This window comes from Pristis pectinata, chromosome 7 (genome assembly GCF_009764475.1).
Source record: "Pristis pectinata isolate sPriPec2 chromosome 7, sPriPec2.1.pri, whole genome shotgun sequence".
NCBI classification, from domain to species: domain Eukaryota; kingdom Metazoa; phylum Chordata; class Chondrichthyes; order Rhinopristiformes; family Pristidae; genus Pristis; species Pristis pectinata.
The window spans coordinates 77,941,088-77,964,181 of NC_067411.1; the positions used below are offsets into that span (position 1 = coordinate 77,941,088).

Below are 23,094 nucleotides of genomic sequence, written 5' to 3' on the forward strand. Positions count from 1 at the left end.
ACTGGTGAACTTCTCCGAACCAAATATCACAAGTAGCTCATTCTCAAGTGTCTATACTATTGGCTACCCACCTGCAAGTTCACCACCCCAAGATTCTTTCTATGAAGCATAGGGTCAGAAAATAGTCTTCATTGCGATTCTCCTAAAACTGTTCCTCTGCTGCTTCCTTGATTACAAATAACATTGAGTTCGACCAAATGGTGCATTGAAATTGACTAAATATGAACTATTCTGATCAAGCTCCATATGCTAGAACCCTTTGTTGCAACCAGCATACTAAGAAGTCTTTCCCTGCTCAGATCTATCACCTTAATAGGGTAGTGACTTCTCCACAGTGTTCCATTAAGATCTCTTGAATCAAGGCTAATTTGCACCTTGCCACTTGATGTTCTCTACATATATCTAGCTGGAGGCTAGGCCATAGGTGTGTCCATTTGAACTACCATTTCTCTTTTGCCAATCTCTCTACTTTGGCTCATGTCTCCTCAAAAGTCATTGGATCACCCCTTTGTGGGTGTACAGGAGACACGAGAAACTGCAGATGCTGGAATCTGGAGCAACAAACAATCTGCTGGAGAAACTCAGCGGGTCAAGAAGCATCTGTTGGGGGAAGAGGGATTCTTGACGTCTTGGGTCAAAACCCTGCATCAGATGCTGCTTGACCTGCTGAGTTCCTCCGGCAGATTGTTTGTGGGTGTACTGCTGACTGTTGTTTCTCATCTAGGACTTGCCTTCTTGTTTCCCCGTTCTGATAACAACATCTTTAGGTGTATCAGTGAGTTGTGTGGCTGTTTTGAATGCTTGCATTAATATAATCTTCAGGATCCTCTCACGATGTGCCTTTATCTGTCCCATCAGCTGTACTGTAATAATTCTAAGTGTCATGAACCAGCAACAAAAGAAACACACTGAGCATGTTTCAGTGTTAAAAACTATTTTATTAATCACTACTATTGATAATACGTAAAATAAAAGTAAAAATGTTAGTATGTTAGAATTCAAAAATGTTAAACCTCGAACGTTAACCCCAAAACTAAACTCTTCGTGTGTGTGTGTGTGACAAAGTCCAAAACTCCCAGTTCCTGAATGGTTCTTAAAGTTCAGTTCTGCAAGCCATAAGGTGAAACATGAGCAAGGGCTTCTTCAACAACCACCGTTGTCTGAAGATAAGATGTAGATGTAGAAAAACATAGAGAGAGTAAATACGAAATCCAAATGTTCCAGGATGGAACCCAAACGACACTTCAGTGTTTACTCGGTAGTGACTTCCTCACCCCGAAAAGCATCCGAACCGTGGTCGTCCACACACAAATACCTGTTTCCTTCTACAGGTCAGCAACAAAGTGAACTCCAACGGATTACTTCCAACTTCCATACATGGATTTCAGTGGTAAACACAGTTATTGTTTCTCATCCATTGATAGAGAAAAACAAGCAGGCTGGTGTCTCTCTCCCTTCTCTCTCTCTCTTTCTTCTTCTTCAACAACGTCATTACGTCCTTTATCTTCTATTGACGTAAGCACGCCCCACACACACATACACACACACTCTCTATCTTAAAGGGACTTTCACTGAGTCCGTAACATAAGCATGGCTGTGGCATTTTCTTGATCTACTATGATAAAATACACTTTTTGCTCTCTTGATTCTTTGTCTTCATCATCTTCAAACAGTTGCTCCTTGCTTTGACTGCACTGCCTTGACAATCGTAAGTTGCTCTGGAATCAAACTGAAATGCAAATTGTCTTTGGGTGTAGATATAGCTAATGGTATTCCTTCCATGATTTTGACCTTGTTCAAGTACATTGTGTTTGATTGGCTGTCTGAATTAGATCTCATTTCTGTTCCTACACAGCATGAACCTTCTATTTCTTCTTCATTGTGCACATTGTCGAAATGGTTTCTCAACTGCATCATGCACACCTTTCTCCTCATATGTAGATCATATTTTTTCAGCTGCACATGTTGTCATCAGCAATACTTGCAACATCTAAGCAACCTTGGCTGTACTTTGCCTATTGTCTCACAATCACCCCAAACACTTCCTTTTGTTAATTATTACACACTTTGCTGAGTCAAAGAAAATTTACCACAGAGGAAAAATTCTGTACTAGCTGGCTTCGAATAGCTCTCCAGCTTTGCATGTCCAGTATCTGTCTCCCATGGTCGCCGTTCCCTCAGCTGGACCCCTAAACATCACAAACAATCTGATCTCTGATGAGTGAGTCCTTCAAATTTGAAAAACTGCAGTTACCAATTAACAGCTCCATTTAGTACCAAAGGATTGTCTCTACTCCTGCTTGCAAGAACCAGTAATGGTTGTCTGTTTCATTTCCAGACAGATTGCTGTGTGCTTATAGTACATCTAAAATGTTCTCCTGGGTTCCATGGGATGGTACAATCCTCTATCTTTGTGCCAATGTGATATAATGGCATCTTTACCTTTAGTATAGAACCATAGAAAACTACAGCACAGAAAACAGGCCATTCGGCCCTTCTAGTCTGTGCCGAAACATTATTCCGCTAGTCCCATTTACCTGCCCCCAGCCCATACCCCTCCAGACCTCTCTTGTCCATGTATCTATCCAATTTACTCTTAAAAGTTAAGAGCGAGCCCGCATTTACCACATCAGATGGCAGCCCATTCCACACTCCCACCACTCTTTGAGTGAAGAACTTCCCTCTAATGTTCCTCCTAAACCTTTCCCCCTTCACCCTAAAGCCATGTCCTCTCGTACTTATTCTGTTTATTATAGTATATAGTAATATAGTATATTCTGTTTTATTTTGTATACCAGCTCAATATATAGCTCTTGCTCCATTCTTGATTCAGGTCACTTGTCTGGAGATCCAGCGACTCAGGCATTTTTATTTGTTCCATTGTGTAGCATTTCACTTGAACCACACAACTCACTGCACTTCAGTGCACGTTCATTTCTGTTGTTACTTCATACACTGTTTACACTGTGAACTTCATGCCAGCAAGGAATTTCATTGTATCCTGGTGTATATGACAATAAACTAATCTGAATCTGAATGCTGTCTTCTTAATTTTTGGGCAAAAAGTCTAAACGTTGTTATTTTATTAACTAGCACTTCTCATAGTGGAGGATACCTGGCAAGTTAAAGTAACAGAGTTTTATTAAACGAAAGAACTTACAGGAACAGAGCATTTCGTTCTCTATGTGCTTACTCCTAGCAAGACAACTTATTCAAATCAGTTCAATACTCAGATTTCCTTCAATAGCGGGAAAGGAGAAGTTCAAAATGGGTCATCATAACTTCATGGTATCACTAATCTGTTACATTGTTTCTACCAAGTAAGATGTAGTTTCTACCCGTTACAGTTTTGATTCTTGTCAATAGACAGTAATCCTTTCTGACTCAAACCTTTGTCCTTATTCAGATTAGTACTTTCATCACTGGTAGGTAGTTTTACTGGTTTGCGAAGTGTTTTTGTTTTGCATGATGAAATACCTGAAGTGAGTAGGCTGGGGACCTTTCAGTGAAGTCTTTATTGAATGATTTTATTAACTATTTTGTTATGAGGCTATGAAAAATTAACAGGAAACTTTTATATGTTTATGGACACATAAATGCAAGCTCGAGTCAGCTGGTAGCTAAAAGCAAGTGTAGTTTGAATGGAACGACAGAAACAGAAAAGGAAGTGGATTGTAGGATTTGATTGTTAGTACAGTGATTGGTTCATAAAAATGATGGGAATTGGAATGAAGGGCCTGGATTGGCAATCTGGCGGTTCTGACAAATTTCAAAGGGAACCAGGGGGTTATTTTGTTCTCTCTGATTTGTATGCCGTTGTTCTGTGTTGCTAAGTCATGCAAAGATCTATCCTTCAACCAGACTTTACCTGTGATTTCCATTGAATAGTCTAATTTATTGTCCAAATGATGGGAAAAACTGGATAAATCTCAAATGGGTAAACCTGACCATGTTGTCATTAAAAATAGCCACTATACTGCCCAAAGTCAGGGAAATGAGAAATTCAGGGGAAAGGAACAGCAGACTCAGAAGACCAGTGCCAATAAATATGTGAAAATAACCGAATTGTTTTGTCCTATTCCTGAAGAGTGCATAACTCTCTTTCTTTTCCAGGTAGTGAGGGCCGTGACTTGGAGCGAGAAGCGGGACTCTTGGACTCTAGTGCTGAGCTAAAGTTGTGACAATGGATCCAGGGTCAGTAGTGTGTTCTTCCTGCTGGATGTGGGAGAGCTGGGAGATCTCAAGTCTCTCTGATAGCTACATCTGCTGGAAGTGCATTCAGCTGCAGCTCCTTACAGACCATGTTAGGGAACTGGAGCTGCAGTTGGATGACCTTCGGCTCATATGGGAGAATGAGGAGGTGATAAATAAAAGCTACAGAGAGGTAGACACACCTAAGTTGCAGGAGGCAGGTAGCTGGGTGACTGTCAGGAGAGGGGGAGGGAATAGGCAGGTAGTGCAGAGTACCCCTGTGGCTGTTCCCCTCAATAACAGGTATACAGCTTTGGATACTGTTGGGGGGACGACCTACCGGGGGAAAGCCTCAGCAGTCAGGTCGCTGGCACCGTGTCTGGCTCAGTGGCTCAGAAGGGAAGGGGGAAGAAGAAGAGAGCAATCGTGATGGGAGCAGACAGGAGATTCTATGGACATGAAAGAGACTCCCGGATGGTATGTTGCCTCCCAGGTGACAGGGTCAGAGACATCTCAGATTGGGTCCACAGCATCCTAAAGGTGGAGGGTGAGCAGCCAGAAGTGGTGGTACACATTGGGATCAATGACGTAGGTAGGAAAAAGGATGGGGTCCTGAAACATGATTATGGAGAACTAGGTCGGAAGCTGAAAAGCAGGACCTCAAGGGTAGTAATCTCTGGATTGTTGCCTGTGCCACGTGCCAGTGAGGGCAAGAGTAAGTGGATCTCGCAGATGAATGTGTGGCTGAGAAATTGGTGCAGGGGTCAGGGTTTCAGATTTGTGGATCATTGGGATCTCTTCTGGGGAAGGTATGACCTGTACCAAAGGGACAGGTTACACCTGAACTGGAGGGGGACCAATATCCTTGTGGGCTGGTTTGCTAGAGCTGTTGTGGAGGGTTTAAATAGTTTGGCAGGGTGATGGGAACCTGAGTGATAGGGCAGAGTGATGGGGCAGTTGGTGTACCAGTTGATGCAGCGTGTGGAGAGACTGTGAGGGAGGATAGGCATTTGACTGGGCAAAATTGCAATCAGTTAGATGGGTTGAAGTGTGTCTATTTTAATACAAGAAGTATCAGGAACAAGGGTGATGAACTTAGAGTGTAGGTCAGTACATGGAACTATGATGCTGTGGTCATTACAGAGACTTGGCTGTCATAAGGGCAGGAATGGCTGCTGGATGTTCTGGGATTTAGATGCTTCAAAAGGAACAGGGAGGGAGGTAAAAGAGGTCGGGGAGTGGCATTGCTAATCAGGGATAGTATCACAGCTGCAGAAAGGCAAGATGTCCTGGAGGGATCATCTACTGAGTCAGTGTGGGTAGAGGTCAGAAACAGGAAGGGAGCAATCACTCCATTGGGAGTACTCTATAGAACCCCCCCCCCCCCCCGCACCCCAATAGCAATAGAGACACTGAGGAACAGATCGGGAGGCAGATTTTGGCAAGGTGCAAAAATAATAGGGTTGTTGTCATGGGTGATTTCAACTTCCCTAATATTGATTGGTACCTCCTTAATGCAAAAGGTTGGGATGGGGCAGAATTTGTTAGGTGTGTCCAGGAAGGATCCCTGACACAATATGTAGACAGGCTGACTAGAGAAGAGGCCATTCTGGATCTGGTATTAGACAATGAACCTGGTCAGGTGTCAGGTCTCTCAGTGGGTGAGCATTTCGGAGACAGTGACCACAACTCCCTGACCTTTACGCTTGCCTTGGAGAGGGATAGGAGCAGACAGTATGGCAAAGTATTTAACTGGGGGAAAAGGAATTTTGATGCTATTAGGCAGGAACTTGGGAGTGTAAATTGGGATCAGATGTACTCAGGGAAAAGCATAATGGAAATGTGGAGGTTGTTTAGAGATCACTGGCAGGGGGTTCTGGTTAAGTTTGTCCCAATGAGGCAGGAAAAGGATGGTAGGGTGAAGGAACCATGGTTAACAAGAGACTTGGAATATCTAGTGAAGAGGAAGAAAGAAGCTTACTTAAGGTTCAGGAAGCAAAGATCAGACAGGGCTCTAGAAGGGGGCAAGACAAGGTCTTGGCAAGTAGGAGTAAGGAAAACACCAAGGTGTTTGTAAGGTCCCTAGGTTGTATGTGAAGAACAAAAGAATGACTAGAGTGAAGGTCGGACCGATTAGGGATAGAGGAGGAAATATGTGCCTGGAGTCGGAGGAGGTAGGAGAGGTCCTTAATGAATACTTTGCTTCAGTAGTTACCTGTGAGAGGGACCTTGACATTCATGAGGACAGTGTAGAATAGGCTGATAAGCTAGAATATTTCAAAGTTAAGGAGGAGGATGTGCTGGAACTTTTGAAAAACATTAGGATAGACAAGTCCCTGGGTCGGACGGGATATATCCTAGGATACTATGCTCAGCGAGGGAAGAAATTTCTGAGCCCTTGGCGATGATCTTTGCATCCTCACTGGTGTAGTCCCAAGTGATTAGAGGGTGGAAAATGTTATTCCTTAAAGAAAGGGAGTAGGGATAACCCTAGAAATTGTAGACTAGTGAGTCTTACTTCAGTGGTGGGCAAATTATGAATCTGAATGAATTATTTGAGGACATGACAAAACACACTGATGAGCGTAGAGCAGTGGATGTGGTGTATTTGGACTTTAGTAAGGCGTTTGATAAGGAAAGTTCCCCATGATAGGCTCACTCAGAAGGTTGGGAGGCATGGGATCCAGGGAAACTTGGCTGTGTGGATTCAGAATTGGATTGCCCATACAAAGCAGAGGGTGGTTGTAGATGGAGCGTATTCTGCCTAGAGGTCGGTGACCAGTGGTGTTCCACAGGGATCTGTTCTGGGACCCCTGCTCTTTGTGATTTTTATAAATGACTTGGATGAGGAAGTAGAAGGGTGGGTTAGTAAGTTTGTAGATGACACGAAGGTTGGTGGCATTGTGGATAGTGTAGAAAATTGTCGAGGGTTACAACAGGGCATTGATAGGATGCAAAGCCGGGCTGAGAAGTGGCAGATGAAGTTCAACCTGGAAAAGTGTGAAGTGATTCACTTCAGAAGGTCAAATTTGAAGGCAGAATACAAGTTGAATGGCAGGATTCTTAGCAGTGTAGAGGAACAGAGGGATCTTGGGGTCCAAGTCCACAGATACCTCAAAGTTGCTGTGCAAGTTGATAGGGTTGTTAAGAAGGCGTATGGCGTGTTGGCCTTCATTAGTTGGGGTATTTAGTTCAAGAGCTGTGAGGTAATGTTGCAGCTCTATAAAACCCTGGGTAGACCACAATTAGAATATTGTGTTCAGTGCTGGTGCCTCACTATAGGAAGGATGTGGAAGCTTTAGAGAGGGTGCAGAGGAGATTTACCAGGGTGCTGCCTGGATTGGAGAGCATGTCTTATGAGGATAGGTTGAGCAAGCTAGGGTTTTTCTCTTTGGAACAAAGGAGGATGAGGGGTGACCTGATAGAGGTGTACAAGATGATAAGAGGCATCGATCGAGTGGACAGCCAGAGACTTTTTCCCAGGGTGGAAATGGCTAACACGAGGGGGCATAATTTTAAGGTGACTGGAGGAAAATACAGGGGGGATATCAGAGGTAAATTTTTTTTAAACACAGAGAGTGGTGGGTCATGCTGCCAGGGGTGCTGGTAGAGGCAGATACATTAGGGACATTTAAGAGACTCTTAGATAAACACATGGATGACAGAAAAATGGAGGGCTATGTGGGAGGGAATAGTTAGATTGATCTTAGAGTAGGCTAAAAGGTTGGCACAATGTCATGGGCCGAAGGGCCTGTACTGTATTGTTCTATGTTCTATAACCACTGAAGAATATGCTCCACACCACAACTCAAGACATCAATGTTGTTATTGAGGAAAGCAAGCTAGAAGAGAAAGTAAAACATTAGGAAAAACCACATCGAGTATTGAATAAAGGTTGAGCCCTGTTTGATTATTTCACGTTTCATTCTAAAATAAAATCATAAAATTAAGAATTTACTATAAAAGGCAGGGCCACATACAATAACTTAACTAAAATGGGTGAATAAAAATGGCTTGTTTAATTATTTCTTTCATTAAACACAACTTTGCACTCAAAAACATATGAATTCAGCTTGTGAGAATAATTTGGCATAAAGCTCCTCCCTTGAACTTGGGCCAATATGCTTTAAATGCCTGGACCTGTTTTTTAGTCCCAGTGTGTCGCTCTTTGTTTCTAACTTTGTGAGAGTGATTTGCAGCCTCACAGTGACCAAGGAATCCACTTTCCTACTGAATAAAATCAAAGGCTGACTAGTTTCACTCACATGGATCAGTGACAATGAATTGGGGGAATTTGAAGAATGTAACAATAACACAAAATATAACCCATTTATAGAATAGTTTCCTACAAAGTCATCTGCTCTTATCTCACCTTTACCTTATTTTCAACATTATTTCAAGGATGTGTTTTATTCAGGATTATAGGGTGGTAATATAAGCTTTTCATAAACCACATATTATTAAATGCAAGGGTGGAACACCAATCTTTTTCCTACCTTATGAAAGCTATTTGGAAATTCTGCCCTGTTAGAACCAGTATCCTCAAGTTTTCTTCATACTGCTTAAACTATCTGGGAGATCAGTATGAATTCCAGTTAGTTCTCCCATTCAACCAAGAAAATATTGGAAAATTCACTGTGGAAACTTTGGAAATAAAGGCATATATGCCACTTATGCTGACACAAGAGACTGCAGATGCTGGAACCAGGAGCAACACACAAAACACTGGAGGAACTCAGCAAGTCAGGCAGCATCTATGAAGGGAAATGGACAGTTGACCAGGTATCACCACTGATGCTATCTTCCAGGATTATCACAGCTTTTCTTAAGTTATAGAAGAGCAGGAAAACTCCTGTGGAAATTCATCTCCATGAATTTTTGATGTCAGGTTCAGTACGCAGAATGAAAGGAGTGCAAGTTGATTAGGCAGAATTGATTTGAAATTTGATCAAGGTGGCCCTGTGCACAGACTAGATGTTTAACAAAGTCATGTCTCAATTTAATTAAAGTGTTATTTTGTCTTTTTTTTCCAATTACTAGTCATATAAAAAGTGGAACATTTCTCCAAGGTGCTCCATTTTCATAGCCCAATTATTATGCTGTGTGGTATTTGTATAGTAAAAGTATTCCAATTTCTCATTGGATTTCCAACATTGGTTTTAGTTTTGATTTTCAGTATCTGGAATACTTTGCTTTTGTCATATAAACACTTCTAGCTTGCTCTTTCAATTCACCACAATTGAAGCCTTTCCTTTTACTTATTTCGGGAAAGCCAGAACCTTTCTAGTCAGAGGAGGATGAAGATAAAAACAGTGAGAGTGAAGCAACATTTTCCCTTGACCTTCACGTGCAGCCACCAGCTCAGATATTGGCACAGTATTATTTTAAAGACTGTGATAAAGGAAGGACCTACATTAGAGTGGGACATCTGGCACAAATAATAGAGGCAAGAGTGGATGGGATTGGGTTTGTAGAAAAATGGATAGCAGTGGTGTCTGTTCACGGGGGGGGGGGGAGGAGAGCGAGAGAGAGAGAGAGAGAGAGAGAGAGAGAGAGAGAGAGAGAGAGAGAGAGAGAGAGAGAGAGAGAGAGGAGAGAGAGAGGAGAGAGAGAGGAGAGAGAGAGGAGAGAGAGAGGAGAGAGAGAGGAGAGAGAGAGGAGAGAGAGAGGAGAGAGAGAGGAGAGAGAGAGGAGAGAGAGAGGAGAGAGAGAGGAGAGAGAGAGGAGAGAGAGAGGAGAGAGAGAGGAGAGAGAGAGGAGAGAGAGAGGAGAGAGAGAGGAGAGAGAGAGCGAGAGCGAGAGAGAGAGAGAGAGAGAGAGAGAGAGAGAGAGAGAGAGAGAGAGAGAGAGAGAGAGAGAGAGAGAGAGAGAGAGAGAGAGAGAGAGAGAGAGAGATTGCACACTAGCTCTGCTACATAAAATCCTGAGGGCAATTCTGGTGGGTTGGACTACAGAAGACAATTGATGGCTGGACATAACCAAATTCCTGATGCAATTAAAAAGCTTGCACACAATGTCAATAAGCATGGGAGGACTTTAACACTAATTTGGCACCGGATTTTGTGCAAATCTTTGAACTCAGCCTTTTCAACATGGAACTGTTGTCATGCCTCACTCAACACTTGTGGAACCCTTGAATGGCAGCACAAGCTTTTGGTACCCCAGTTGAAATGGGCATCTGGGGCATTTCAGCAGGTTAACAATCTCTTCTCCAATAGACTAAAGGGACTGCAGAGGAGAAAGAAACTGCTGCCCTTTTTCAAGATAGCAGCACTGCTGCACCCAGACATTACTTGTGCCCTTATTGCTGCCTTGTGCCCAGGCTGCTCCAACCTAGGCCAAGAACCAGAAACCAGACATCAGATGGCCCAATATGCTAAAGCTCAAAGTAAGTCCCAAAACCTCCCTGCCAGGCAGCCACCTTCAACCACACTACAGTCCCTGGGGAGAACCCTGTAACAAAATCAGACAAGGCAAAGGTGTACGGAAAACAGATGCGAATGGAATATCAGTAATTTGGCAAGTGCAGCTCAAGGTTCTGGTAATGCTCAGGAACAGTCTGATCAGAATGGGCAAAGCCTCATTTCCTCCTTCTCCACTTCTCTTCCCTTTCCCAGTAGCTCTGCATGCTGTTGTTCAGTCTTAGACATATTCAATTCCCAGCTCCAGTTCATTCAGACAAACAAAATCAAACTGCATACATTAGCAGATTTAAATAATGCAAAAGTACTTCAAGACAAACAGACTGTGTTTATTTACTTCCCGTAACACAGATGGAGACTCATTGGCCCATAGGATCCATGTCAGTTCCTAACAGAGCAATTTCCATCAGCCCCACTCCCTTGCAACTTATTCTCTCTCAAATACTTATCAACATTTTCATTAATTCTTTTGTCACTTACCTACACTAAGAGAGAATGTATAATAGTCAATTAACCACCAACATGTCATTAGGAGGTGGGAGAAAACTGGAGCACCAAGTGGAAACCCATGTTGTCACAGGGAAAATGTCTGTACTCCACACAAATAGCACAGAAGATCAGACTTGAACTTGGCTCCCTGAAGCTGTGAGGTAACAGCAAGAAACATTGTATCACTGTGCCAGTCCTTTTGCAGGTCATTTGCTTAAAGTATAACATTCAAATAATTAACCATTACGCAATCAAACAGAAAGAATTATACAAAAGAAATTATTTGCTTACACTTCAATAACCCCTGAAATAACACCAATACAGGTGGCATATGTGAGGTGGGGTGGATAGGATTGTTCTTCCTGCCTTTATTACTGCATTTATTTGTACAAGGCAAAGGCAGGGAACTGGTTGAGAGTATGGAATTGTGAAAGGCCAGCAGTAGCTTTTAAATCAATGTTGGTCATTGATACATTCAATCATCTCACCAGATTTTGCGAGCCTTACTCACACAACTCACAAATTTTACCATGGCTGATTCACGGCCTAATTTAATCTTTGAATCTTTTATTCCTTTTGGTCTGGGAAGGAGCTGAACACTTGCATGGGAGCAGCAACATTATCATCTGAAAGCACATACCATCAAGCTCAAGGAGAACTTCTATCTGGTATTATAAGACTATTGAATGGTTCCCTAGTACAATAAGATAGACTCTTGACCTCACAATCTACCTTGTTATGACCTTACACTTTTTTGCCTACCTACACTTTCTCTGTAGCTGTTACACTTCGTTCTGCATTCTATATTGTTTTACCCTGTACTGCCTCAATGCACTGTGTAATGAATTGATCTGTATGAACGCTGTGCAAGACAAGTTTTTCACTGTACCTCAGTACAAGTGACAATAATAAACCAATTCCAATTCCAGTCTGGCATCTGATCCAGCATGATGCCCTTTGGAGAGAACTCTCAGCATATGTGAGCAACATAAGCAACAGGTCAATAGAACAGCTCTTTAATATATTAGAATGAAGAATCGTTACTGAAATGCATTCAAGTCAGAGTTAAGTATGAAATCATTTACAGAAGCAAAATAAAGATGAAAATAAGGCATTAAGAGGAAAAAATGTGAATGAGAATTATGGTAATTTTAACAGCTTTAAAAATATTTGTTAAAGTGTAACATCCAAATAATCAACCATTGTATTATTCTTCCTGTTTGATTGTATAAAGGAAATTGAGGAAGTAAAGGGTTAAAAACTGTAACCATACCTATAGCTCATAGAAAAAATACCTCGCAAGCAAGAGCACGTAAACTGCTGACTGAATGGATAAGGTGGGTTAATTGTTGTGTCCGGGACCCTGGTGGCAGGCCAATATACTAGACGACAAGGGTGGTGGGTGTAAGAAACAGACTGAAGGAAGCTTGTTTCAAACAATGAGGGTGATACCTGTCTTTGAATCTCTTGATTATAACTCAATTATGTTGGACAATAGGTGCAATGTCTGTCTTTGGTGTTCTGAAACTCGTGGAGCTGAATTCATTAAGTGCGTGTGACAATACCTGTATAAATTATTGTCTGCTGCTTTGGACTGCGGAGACCTCCGATAAAGACTCTACATGAGAGTTTGAGGAGAATTCCCCCGCAGTATACTGCTAATAAACATGTTTTAACTGAATTAATCTGTGGCACCGTGTTACTTTGCAGCAGACAGGAGTGGGAACTTAAAATCGGGACAACAAAATGATATGCATACACTACAATATCCCATTACATAACACTAATGGAGGTGGCATGGTGAGATGGGAAGTCCTGGATTGTTCTTCCTGCCCTTCATTGTGTTTATTTGTACATGGTGAAGGCAGGAAACTGGTTGAGAGAATGGAATTGCTGAAGGGAATAAAGGAGAGGCTCACTTAAAGAGGCTGCACTAGGAGTATTGTGTTCAGTTTTGTTCACCCTGCTATAGGAAAGATGTTATTAAACTAGAAGGAGTGCAGAAAAGATTTACTAGGATGTTGCCAGGATTTGATGGACTGAGTTATAGGGAGAGGTTGGACAAGCTAGGACTTTATTCCTTGAGACATAGGAGACTGAGAGGTGATCTTATAAGAGGTGTATAAAATCGTGAGGGGCATAGATAGAGTGAATGCTTCCCCAACCCTCGGACTTCTTCCTAGGGTTGGGGAATCAAGAACTTGAGGGCATAAGGTGAAAGGGAAACGATTTAATAGGAACTTGACAGGCAACCTTTTACAACAAAGGTTGTATGCATGTGGAATGAGCTGCCAGAGGAAGTGGTTGAAGCAGATACATTAGCAACATTTAAAAGACAGTTGGACAGATACATGGATAGAAAATGTTTAGAAGGTTGCGGGCCAAACATGGCAAAATGCTGTTAAATTTGAAAGTGCCAGTTCTAACTTCCTTCACAATGTATAGAGGGTCAGATAATTTATAATAATCACATAGGCATTGAGAAAATAGAGAGGCACGAAGTACATCAGTATCATTCAGCTTAAACATAGCAACTACATGCATAGACATTTTGAACATTCATAGGGTGTTCCTCATGCTGAAAAACAACATGCAAAAGAATATTTGATTAACTGCTACACTGAGTAATATCAGAATAATAACATGAATTATACTTCATCCACATTTATAAACTTAAATTTTAAATATAAATTTGTAAAATTTTTAATATTTTAATTACAGCAATAGTAACAAGCCCTTCCGGCCCAACAAGTCTGTGCTGGCCACTTTAAACCCAAATTAACCTACCCGTACGTCTTTAGAATGTGGGAGGAAACTGGAGCACCTGGAGGAAACCCATGCAGACACGGGAGAACGTACAAACTCCCTACAGACTAAGAAATTCTGCAAGATCAACAGAGCACAGAAAGGATTGTTCATTTTTTATGGTATTAAATAAATCATGTATTAAATCTTTATTAGTCACATGTATATTGAAACTGAAATGTCCAAGTTACCCACTTTCACATGGCCATATACCACACCCCAAGTTATGAGGTAAGACTGCACATTCAATACAATGTACCTTTATCTGATTGACAACAGAGAAGGTATTTCAAAATTTACGACTCAAAAGTAATTTGGCATCGAATCAAGTTCAATCTTGCCCTAACCTAAAATCCAAACGAACAAACAATCAGTACTGCTGAGTGCAGGCACCCTCACTGCTGCTCCCTCTCAGAATAACCAAACTAACCAAATTATTGCAACCTGGGCCCTTATTCTTCTGGTGATCTACTTACCTCGTGTGCTCACTGGTTCACCAGAGGAGAAAATCAATTCCTATTACATTCATACTTTTACTGTTGCACTTGCAATCTGTTTTTGCATTGCTTTCCATTGCTCCATTTATTAGCTCTACAGAATAGTTTCTCCTTTGATTGCAGAGTATGAATCACAAGAATGAGCTCACTCATCCCACTGTGTTCTAATGCATTGGGGTTGCTTGAGGTTACAGACATGGATATTGGCCCAAACCCCCAGCAAACTCAGTGAGCTGAGTAACTACCTCGATAGAGGTTGGTGCTCGTCTCTCTTTGACATCTCAAAATTTATGAGTTAGTTCCAGATTGGGTGACATATTTTACTTTCATATTTATTCATATTTTCTTAGGATTTACAAGGAGACTATTCAGCCCTCTGAGTCTATGAAGGCTCTTACTTATTTCCCTGCTGACATTCGACTCTGCCTTAATGTTCTTGTCACCTGCTTACACTGGAGTAATCTATTGTATCCAATTAACATTCCGCTACATCTTTGGGATCAGGAGGAAACAGAGGCACCCGAGAGAAACCTATGGTGACAATGTGCAAACTGCACATAGGTGGCAGCCAAGTTCAGGATCACTGTTTTTTATATAAAAAGGTAACACTAATAAATGATCTGTACAAGAAATGTAAAGGCTTGCACTATTTTATAATTGTATATAGTTTGTCTTTTATTATGAATGAAGTTTATTTTGAAATAAAAAAAAGGTTCTCCCAGGACAAGGCTATCCCATTGCACTTCGGGTGTGCTGACGCCTGTGATGTCCCCAAATGCGGGATACTCGACTGCAAAATTTGTGGTAGTGGGGGACTGCGTTTGCGCTCTCCCCTGACATTCAAAGACAGAACTGATGACATTCTTTCTCCGCAGCAAAAGCAGAGCCACACGAATGGTATCGGTGCTGTGTTTTTTATATATGAAAAGGTAACACTAATCATTGATCCATACGCGAATGTAAAGGTTTGCACTGTTTCATTGTTGTATATAGTTTGTTTTTTTATGATGAATAAAGTCTATTTTGGATTTTAAAAAAACTTGGGTTCCTGGAGCTGTGCCATGCATGTTTATTGAAACAAGGCAGGCTCATCTAGGATCACTGAAACACTTTTTTTGAAAGAGACAAGTGACTATTTAGGATTATCCATTATATTTTTCCACGCTAATTCATCTGGAAAAAATGGTGAAGAATGTGTTTTAAGGACAAGCTAAAACCCAGGGTAAAAAGTATTGGATCTTTAAGTATTTAATTTTGCATTTAGAAACTAAAATAATTTCACAACATTCTGTAATGCTGACCATTTGGCATTTATGCTCAGAGAGGCATTATAGCATTCAGGTCCTCGCTGATCAGTTGGGAGGTGGTGGGATTAAAAAAGATAGAAGTATTCCCACCAGTATAGCAGATCGAGGGTGATCTAAATGAGAATCTGTTTTTCTGGAGGGGTTGTTAGGGAATAGTAAGCCATTGCCAGAGGTTATATAGTATAGTAACCATTAATAGAAACAAGAACCAGCCTTTAAACTAGTTCCAAATATAACTTACAAGCAGTAATCTACAAGATATAAAAACTCCATGTATTTTGGGTTTCCTCTACAGGTTTGCTCATGCTGAATAGAAATGTGTTACATCTATAGACCCAGACTCCAAATGGCTCTTTTAACCATAACAGGGAGGACCCAAAACATAATTTTAAAAATAGAGCTAAGACCATGTTGAAAAACCAGGAAATACTTCTTTGCATAAATGATAGCAGAAATATCTATCCTAAAGTGATTCAGTCAATGATCCAATTCAGTCAACTGAAACTTTCTGGGTGGGCATATGCTGTGAAGGGATATGGGTGAAAGGTGAGTTAGATACAGCTATGATATAAGTAAACAGGTCTAATTAAAAGGAGGGACATGTCAAGTGCCTTAATTGCTTTTTCCTATCCCTATATTAGTCTCAACTGATACATACAAACAATGGAGAGAAATAAGATGAACTCAGAATCTACTGTGGAAATTGTTGCTTACTAATTATCTAACAGATTTATGTTGTACAACACACTGACCCAGATTATGCAGCTAAAATAGCATTGTTTAATGCTGATTGTGTCACGTACCAGCAACAAAAGAAACACACCGAGTCATGTATAAGTGTTAAAAACTATTCTATTAATAACTACTTATGATACTAAGGAAAATAAAAGTAAAAATGTTAGATCTTAAACATTAACCCCAAAAACTAAACTCGTAGTGTGTGTGTTGCAAATTCCCAAACAACAAGTCCAGGAATAGTTCTCAAAGTTCAGTTCAGCAAGCCGTAAGGTGAAACGTGAGCAAAGGCTTCTGCAAAACCACCATTGACTGAAGACAAAATGGAGAGAGAAAACAGAGAGTAATTACAAAATCCAAATGTTCCACGATGGATCCCATACAACACCTCAGGTGTCTACTCAGCAGTGACTACTCCACCGCTTTGTTCCGAAGCATCTGCCACCCCCGAAAGGTATTCGAATCGTGGCCGTCCACACAAATACCTGTTTCCTTCTACAGGTTAACGACAAAGTGGACTCCACCGGATTATTCCAAAAATCCATACGTGGATTGTAGTGACAGATGCAGTTATTGTTTTTCATCCATCGATAGAGACTGGCAGGCTGGTGTCTCTCTCTCTCTCTCTTTCTCTCCTCTGACTGACTCCGACTGTCTGCTCCAAGAACGTCATTACGTTCTTATCTTGTTGACGTCATCACGCCACACACACACACACACACACACACACGCACAACTCTATCTTAAAGGGACATTCACCAATAGTAACCTAGTCCGTAACACACCTCCCACCTAAAAAGAATTTTTTCAAAAAAACATTTCTTTTAACCACACATACTGTTAGCAATGTGTTAATAATTATCATTCTACACAATTACAGAATATCAGATTAGTAAAGGTACATGTTTTGCATTTAACATCAGGAAAGTCATGGCTGACTGCCTTCCATGTGACTATGTGACATATCATGTGTTCATACTTCCATTTTATCCATTTTCAAACAAAATTAATTCTCTCATGTGTTGACCTTGTTGCAATTGGAACTGTGCCAATTTTGTTTCAATGTTTCTCAAAATATTTTTGTTTACCAGCCTTGCTGCTCCAATGCTTAGACTACTAACCTGACCTTCTACTCTCAAAAAACAAGGGTTTTCAAGGTTTAGCTCTACAGTTCTGAACATAATCCAGCAAATTAACCCATTGTTCTCCTGGCAATTTTAAAGTTTCTTTTTCTCGATGTCCAGACACAAATTCACAACCTAAGGATTCCTGCACTAACTGTCTCACTGCAACCAAAAGCAAATGATCTCCTTCATCCCAATCCTCTGGCAATCGTGTAACACAGTCCACAACCACCTTCGAAAAGGGTTCACCAAAAACAGGAATAGGCTTCAAAGGAACCACAAGGGGACTTGAATTAGGTTCACCTACCATCTCAGCACTTGAGAGTGATTTTTCTCTCAATTTAGTACTCTCAAGGTCTTTAGTCTGCTCCACTATAAATTCTTTCCTGGACAGAGACAAATCCTTAAATTCAGACTCAATACAAGGATTTTAATCCTCCAGTGAAGACAGAAAAGTCTCAGACAAATCATCATAATTTGCCTCTTGTTTAGGGCTGTCACAGGGAACAACATCAGGCTGAACAGGACTATTGGCCTTGACTACTTCTTTAGCTCTAGCTCTAATAAAACTCCTTCTCTTCATTTCTAACTCATGCTGCCTCTGTTTATCCTTTTCGTCAAACTCTATCTTCTTTATTTCTAACTCAGCCTCTACCTTCAACCGAGTTTGTTCTAACTCTAGTTTCCTTTGTTCTGCCTCAGCCTCAAACTTCAGCCGAGTTTGTTGTAACTCTAGTTTCCTTTGTTCCGGGAGGTCCTGGGTTCATATCCCAGACGAGCCGCCAATTTTGTCACGTACCAGCAACAAAAGAAACACACCGAGTTATGTATGTGTTAAAAACTATTTTATTAATAACTACTTATGATGCTAAGGAAAATAAAAGTTAAAATGTTAGATCTTAAACATTAACCCCAAAAACTAAACTCGTAGTGTGTGTCTGGCAAATTCCCAAACTCCAAGTCCAGGAATAGTTCTCAAAGTTCAGTTCAGCAAGCTGTAAGGTGAAACGTGAGCAAAGGCTTCTGCAAAACCACTGTTGACTGAAGACAAAACATAGAGAGAAAATAGAGAGTAATTACGAAATCCAAATGTTCCACAATGGAACCCATACAACACCTCAGGTGTCTACTCAGCAGTGACTACTCCACCGCTTTGTTCCGAAGCATCTGCCACCCCTGAAAGGCATTTGAATCGTGACCATCCACACAAATACCTGTTTCCTTCTACAGGTTAAGAACAAAGTGGACGGCACCGGATTATTCCAAAAATCCATACATGGATTGTAGTGACAGACACATTTACTGATTTTCATCCGTCGATAGTGACTGGCAGGCTGGTCTCTCTCTCTCTCTCTCTCTCTCTCTCTCTCCCTCTCTCTCTCCTCTGACTGACTCCGACTGTCGGCTCCAAGAACGTCATTACGTCCTTATCTTCTGTTGACGTCATCACGTTACACACACACACACACACACACGCACGCACACACACACACGCACTACTCTATCTTAAAGGGACATTCACCAATAGTAACCTAGTCCGTAACACTTGCTTCTATTCAGGTATAAATTTTCCAATTTATATCTATAAATTTTTACACCACAAATTGTGATTTACCACAAGTATGGTGGCTGATTTGAGCAACTACAACAGTCCTGCAAAAACTGCAACTTACCCTTAAGCATCCAAATTTCATCAAGTTACTTCATAAGTAATTACATTTATTGCAGGAAGTTCTCAGTAGAATAATATATTATATAATAATGTAAATGTTATTGCAAGGTTAAATAACCTCTCCAAATTCAGAAAATGAACAATTTAAATGGTAGAAAGGGTCCTGAAGAAGCGTCCTGACCCGAAACGTTGACCGCCTGCTTTTCTCCATAGATGCTGCTTGGCCTGCTGAGTTCCTCCAGCATCATCATGTTTTACATCTAGATTCCAGCATCTGTAGTCATTTGTTTCTCTTAAATGGTAGAAATGTCATGCTTCCAATACTAATTTACTGTTGGGCATCTTTGAAAGGTGCTTTTGTCTTTCTTTTCAGTAACTCTCTTCGTCTAATCTTTCTGCCTTCTCTTTCAATTGCTGTAACTTATTTTACTCTAATTCACCTGTCACTTTATTTTGTTCAGTTGCTAGTGGTTAGTAGTCTCATTTGCGATTCAAAAAGATATTTACTACAGATCCCAAAGCAAGCACATTTAAAAATATCCCAGTTCATACTCCAGTGCAGAATGATATTTTGATCTTGGATGGAGTGTGACATAGTTTTATCAGAATGATGCCTAGACCCCAAAAGGAGAAATCTAGAATTTAGAAGGCTATTGTTTGATTTGATTAATTCAAAATAATATAGGAGAATTTGTAGATTATAAAGAACAAAACCATTTCTTCTGATTGGGAAGATGACTGTCTAATAATTGGAGCTGGGTCTTTCAGGAATTTAAGGAAAACAATCACACACAAATATGGTAGAACCCTGGAATTTTCTTCCACAATTGACTCCTGATGCCAGATTAATTATTTGTCTTAAATCTATGATGATGGACTTTTCTCAACCAGTGATGTTAAGGGACATGGACTTAGGTCACAGATCAGCCATAATTTCATTGAATGGTGGAATGGGCTCAAGAGCTAAATGGCAGCTAGATTTTATGTTCCGGTACTGAGTAAATGCTGCATTGTCGGAGAGGCTGTTTTTTTTAGGTGGGACATTAAACTGAGAGTTGAATGTGAACAAAATCACAATTCAGAGAGGTGGAGAAAAGTGTATACTAGTGTCATGGTCAATATTAACCTCACAAAACAGTATGCTATCTCCAACTTGAGATGTCTATCCACAACCCACTTGCACGTCCCCTACCATCAACATTCTGGAGGTTACCATTGACCAGAAACTCAACAATATAAATAGCTACAAGAGCAGGTCAGAGACTTAGTATCCTCCGGTGAGTGTCATATCCCTTGCAGCCTCAAAGCCTTTCCACCATCTGCAAGGCACAAATCAGGAATGCCATACAATACTTTCCATTTGCCTGGATGAATGCAGTTCTGGCAACATACAAGAAAACTTGACATGAACCAAGACAAAGTAATCCACATTCACCACCCTAAGTATTCATCCCCTGCACCACTGGCTCACCATGGCTGCAGTGAATACCATCTACAAAATGCATTAAAGTTTCTCACAAAGGTTTCTCACCTCCCAAGCCTGCAACATGGGACAACAACAACTGCAGGCTCATCTTCAAGTGGCATTCTGCCCTGACTTAGAAATACCACACCTTTCCTTCATCATCGCTGGTCTCCCTCCCCAACAGCATTGTGACAATACCTTCACCAGAAGGACTGCAAGCGGAAGGCAATGGCTCACCACCACTTTCTCAGGGTCAATGAATCCCCAAAAGGGAATACACTGCAATAATCTCTATAAACAAATCATCTTGTGGTATCACATTGCTGTTTGCTGTGCGCCTAGTGGCTGGTGGACTTGTAACCCCGTTTTCCTTCAAAAAAATCTTCATTGATTGTTACGAAGTTTTAAATTGCGAGTGACAGGCGCTATATAAATGTGTCACATTTTACTTCTTAATTTTAATCGATGTTTCAAGATATGCAGTTGATTACATCATTCATTAAAATTGTTGAAACCCCTTTATCTTTGTCACACCAGTACACACCTCCAGCAATTTACAAGGCAAACAAAGAAGTGGGGGCAAATGTACAAAGATCCTACTGAAGGGCTCCGTCGTGAGATGCCCCGCTCCAGAAAATTCTGGGATCTTATTTCTGGAGTGGTAAAATATTACAGTTTATGAAACACGATATTGTAGTCGTACAGAAGGACAGAACTTAGATTCAACCAGCAGCCCAATCCAAAAAGTGCCCCTGCTGCATTTCTAGTGAACGGACAGTCTATTTCTTGACAAGAACTTCTCAAAAACCAGACCAGCCTTCTTCTTTGCCACTAATCTACTCTTTCTAGGTACTGCGCTTCAGGCCACAAGCAAGAGGTGTTCATTGCTGTTGCACGAAATTATTTCTTTTAAGTGTGAAAAACCAATGTCAAAAAGCGACCATTTAAATCCCAAGCAAAGAAGTAAGGTCTGGACGCACCTCCGGCTCCTCGGCACTGTACAACAAAGCAGGGAGGACGGTATATGCCTGCATATCATGTAAAATTATAAGTGCCGATGCCGTGACAAAATTAGACAAATACATCGATCTGTGCAATAAGCCTGAAAAACGTCAGGTATAAATAAACTAAAATTACTGTAGCAACATTACAAAATTAAGAGAACTACAAAAATGTATGAGACTTACTGCACGTCTAGATCCAGGAAGCAGAGGTTTATTTTATTTCCCTCAGCTCCATAGTTACACAAACCTGCGGGTGAGAAGGCTGAATGAAACAGACAAGCAGCTGGCTTTGAAATACACCGTCCCGCACCGACAGCACGCTTCCTCTACGCACTCTTTCTCTTCCTGTGCTTTCACCAGGCTCTTCTTCCAGATTTCACTTTTACCCTAAAATGGGTGCTGGTTGATCTGCAGCTGGGTAACGGTACTCAAATGGGAGTTAAAGAGAACATTCAACGCTCTTCGCTACCGCCGTGGTTAATTCTGTCTGTGAGCGTAGATCATGCTTTGTGGAACTAGGAACTGATGGTGTCTCATCTAGTTCTTAAAGAGGAAGACAGAGCTGTTTGATGACGGTGAGTCAGCAGAACCTATATTAAGAGATTCATACAATGTGGTGAATCCGGATTTTGCCATAATGGGTGGCAATGAAAAAAATTCATTCGGAATTTGAAAAAAAAGACTTTTCTCCCCTCGACCCAGCGACTGCAGTGGAATTGTACTATTAGATCATTGTATTTACGTTTATGGCTAGCTGAATTTTGCAAATTTATTCTTATATTATGTGATACAACAGTGATCAATACATTGAAAATAATTCTGGTGATACTTGAAACACAGCAAGTTTCAAAAAATTTAATAGGGTAGCAAAATAATTTTGAAGTCAGCAAAAAAGGAGCATCTCTCGACCCTGAACTGGAATAAAGGTACTTGCGCATTTTATTTGGTTTACATTTTACTATGAAAAACTTAGTCACCAGTCTTTTCAGGATCTTACAAATGGCTTGACACCAGCTGAGAGTGGATGAAGGAGTCTTGTTAATGGCAGCTAATCTGTCTGGAGGAGATGTAAATAGTGGGAGAACAGAGGAGAGAGAAAAGAAACTATTGCAGAACTTTGCTGGAATTCTTAAATAAAAGAGGATGCCAAGAAAGCCCAGCAGATTAGGCAGTATCCATGGAGAAAGAAGAGGTGCTAATGCCCCAGGTGAAACACCAGTTCTGCCTCCTCCCACCAGATTTCAGCTGCCCACTGAACATTCCCAACATTCCCTGTCCTTACACCAGAACTGGCCAGTTCTAATGCAAGAGAGAAAGACCATTTATCTGAACTTGTCGAATTCAGTGTTGAGGGCTATTGTGTCTACTTTCAGGAACATGTTT

General features: G+C 40.9%; 1 protein-coding gene and 1 non-coding gene across 6 annotated transcripts in view; one reads left to right on the forward strand and one right to left on the reverse strand.

The window, feature by feature from the left end:
• Positions 1 to 22,091, reverse strand: part of gcnt3 (glucosaminyl (N-acetyl) transferase 3, mucin type) — a 66,366-nt gene extending 44,275 nt beyond the window's left edge. Inside the window, exon 1 of one of the 5 annotated variants that reach the window (XM_052019409.1) lies at positions 21,959 to 22,091. The gene's annotated coding sequence lies outside the window, so the exon portion shown is untranslated. Of the gene's footprint in view, positions 1 to 21,894 lie in introns of all 5 variants that reach the window. The other 4 variants (XM_052019407.1, XM_052019406.1, XM_052019404.1 and 1 more) reach the window with 4 other exon arrangements.
• LOC127572994 (U1 spliceosomal RNA) lies at positions 15,076 to 15,240 on the forward strand. Its single transcript, XR_007956735.1, has one exon. It is a non-coding gene; the product is annotated as a U1 spliceosomal RNA (small nuclear RNA).
• Positions 22,092 to 23,094: the final 1,003 nt, after the last annotated feature.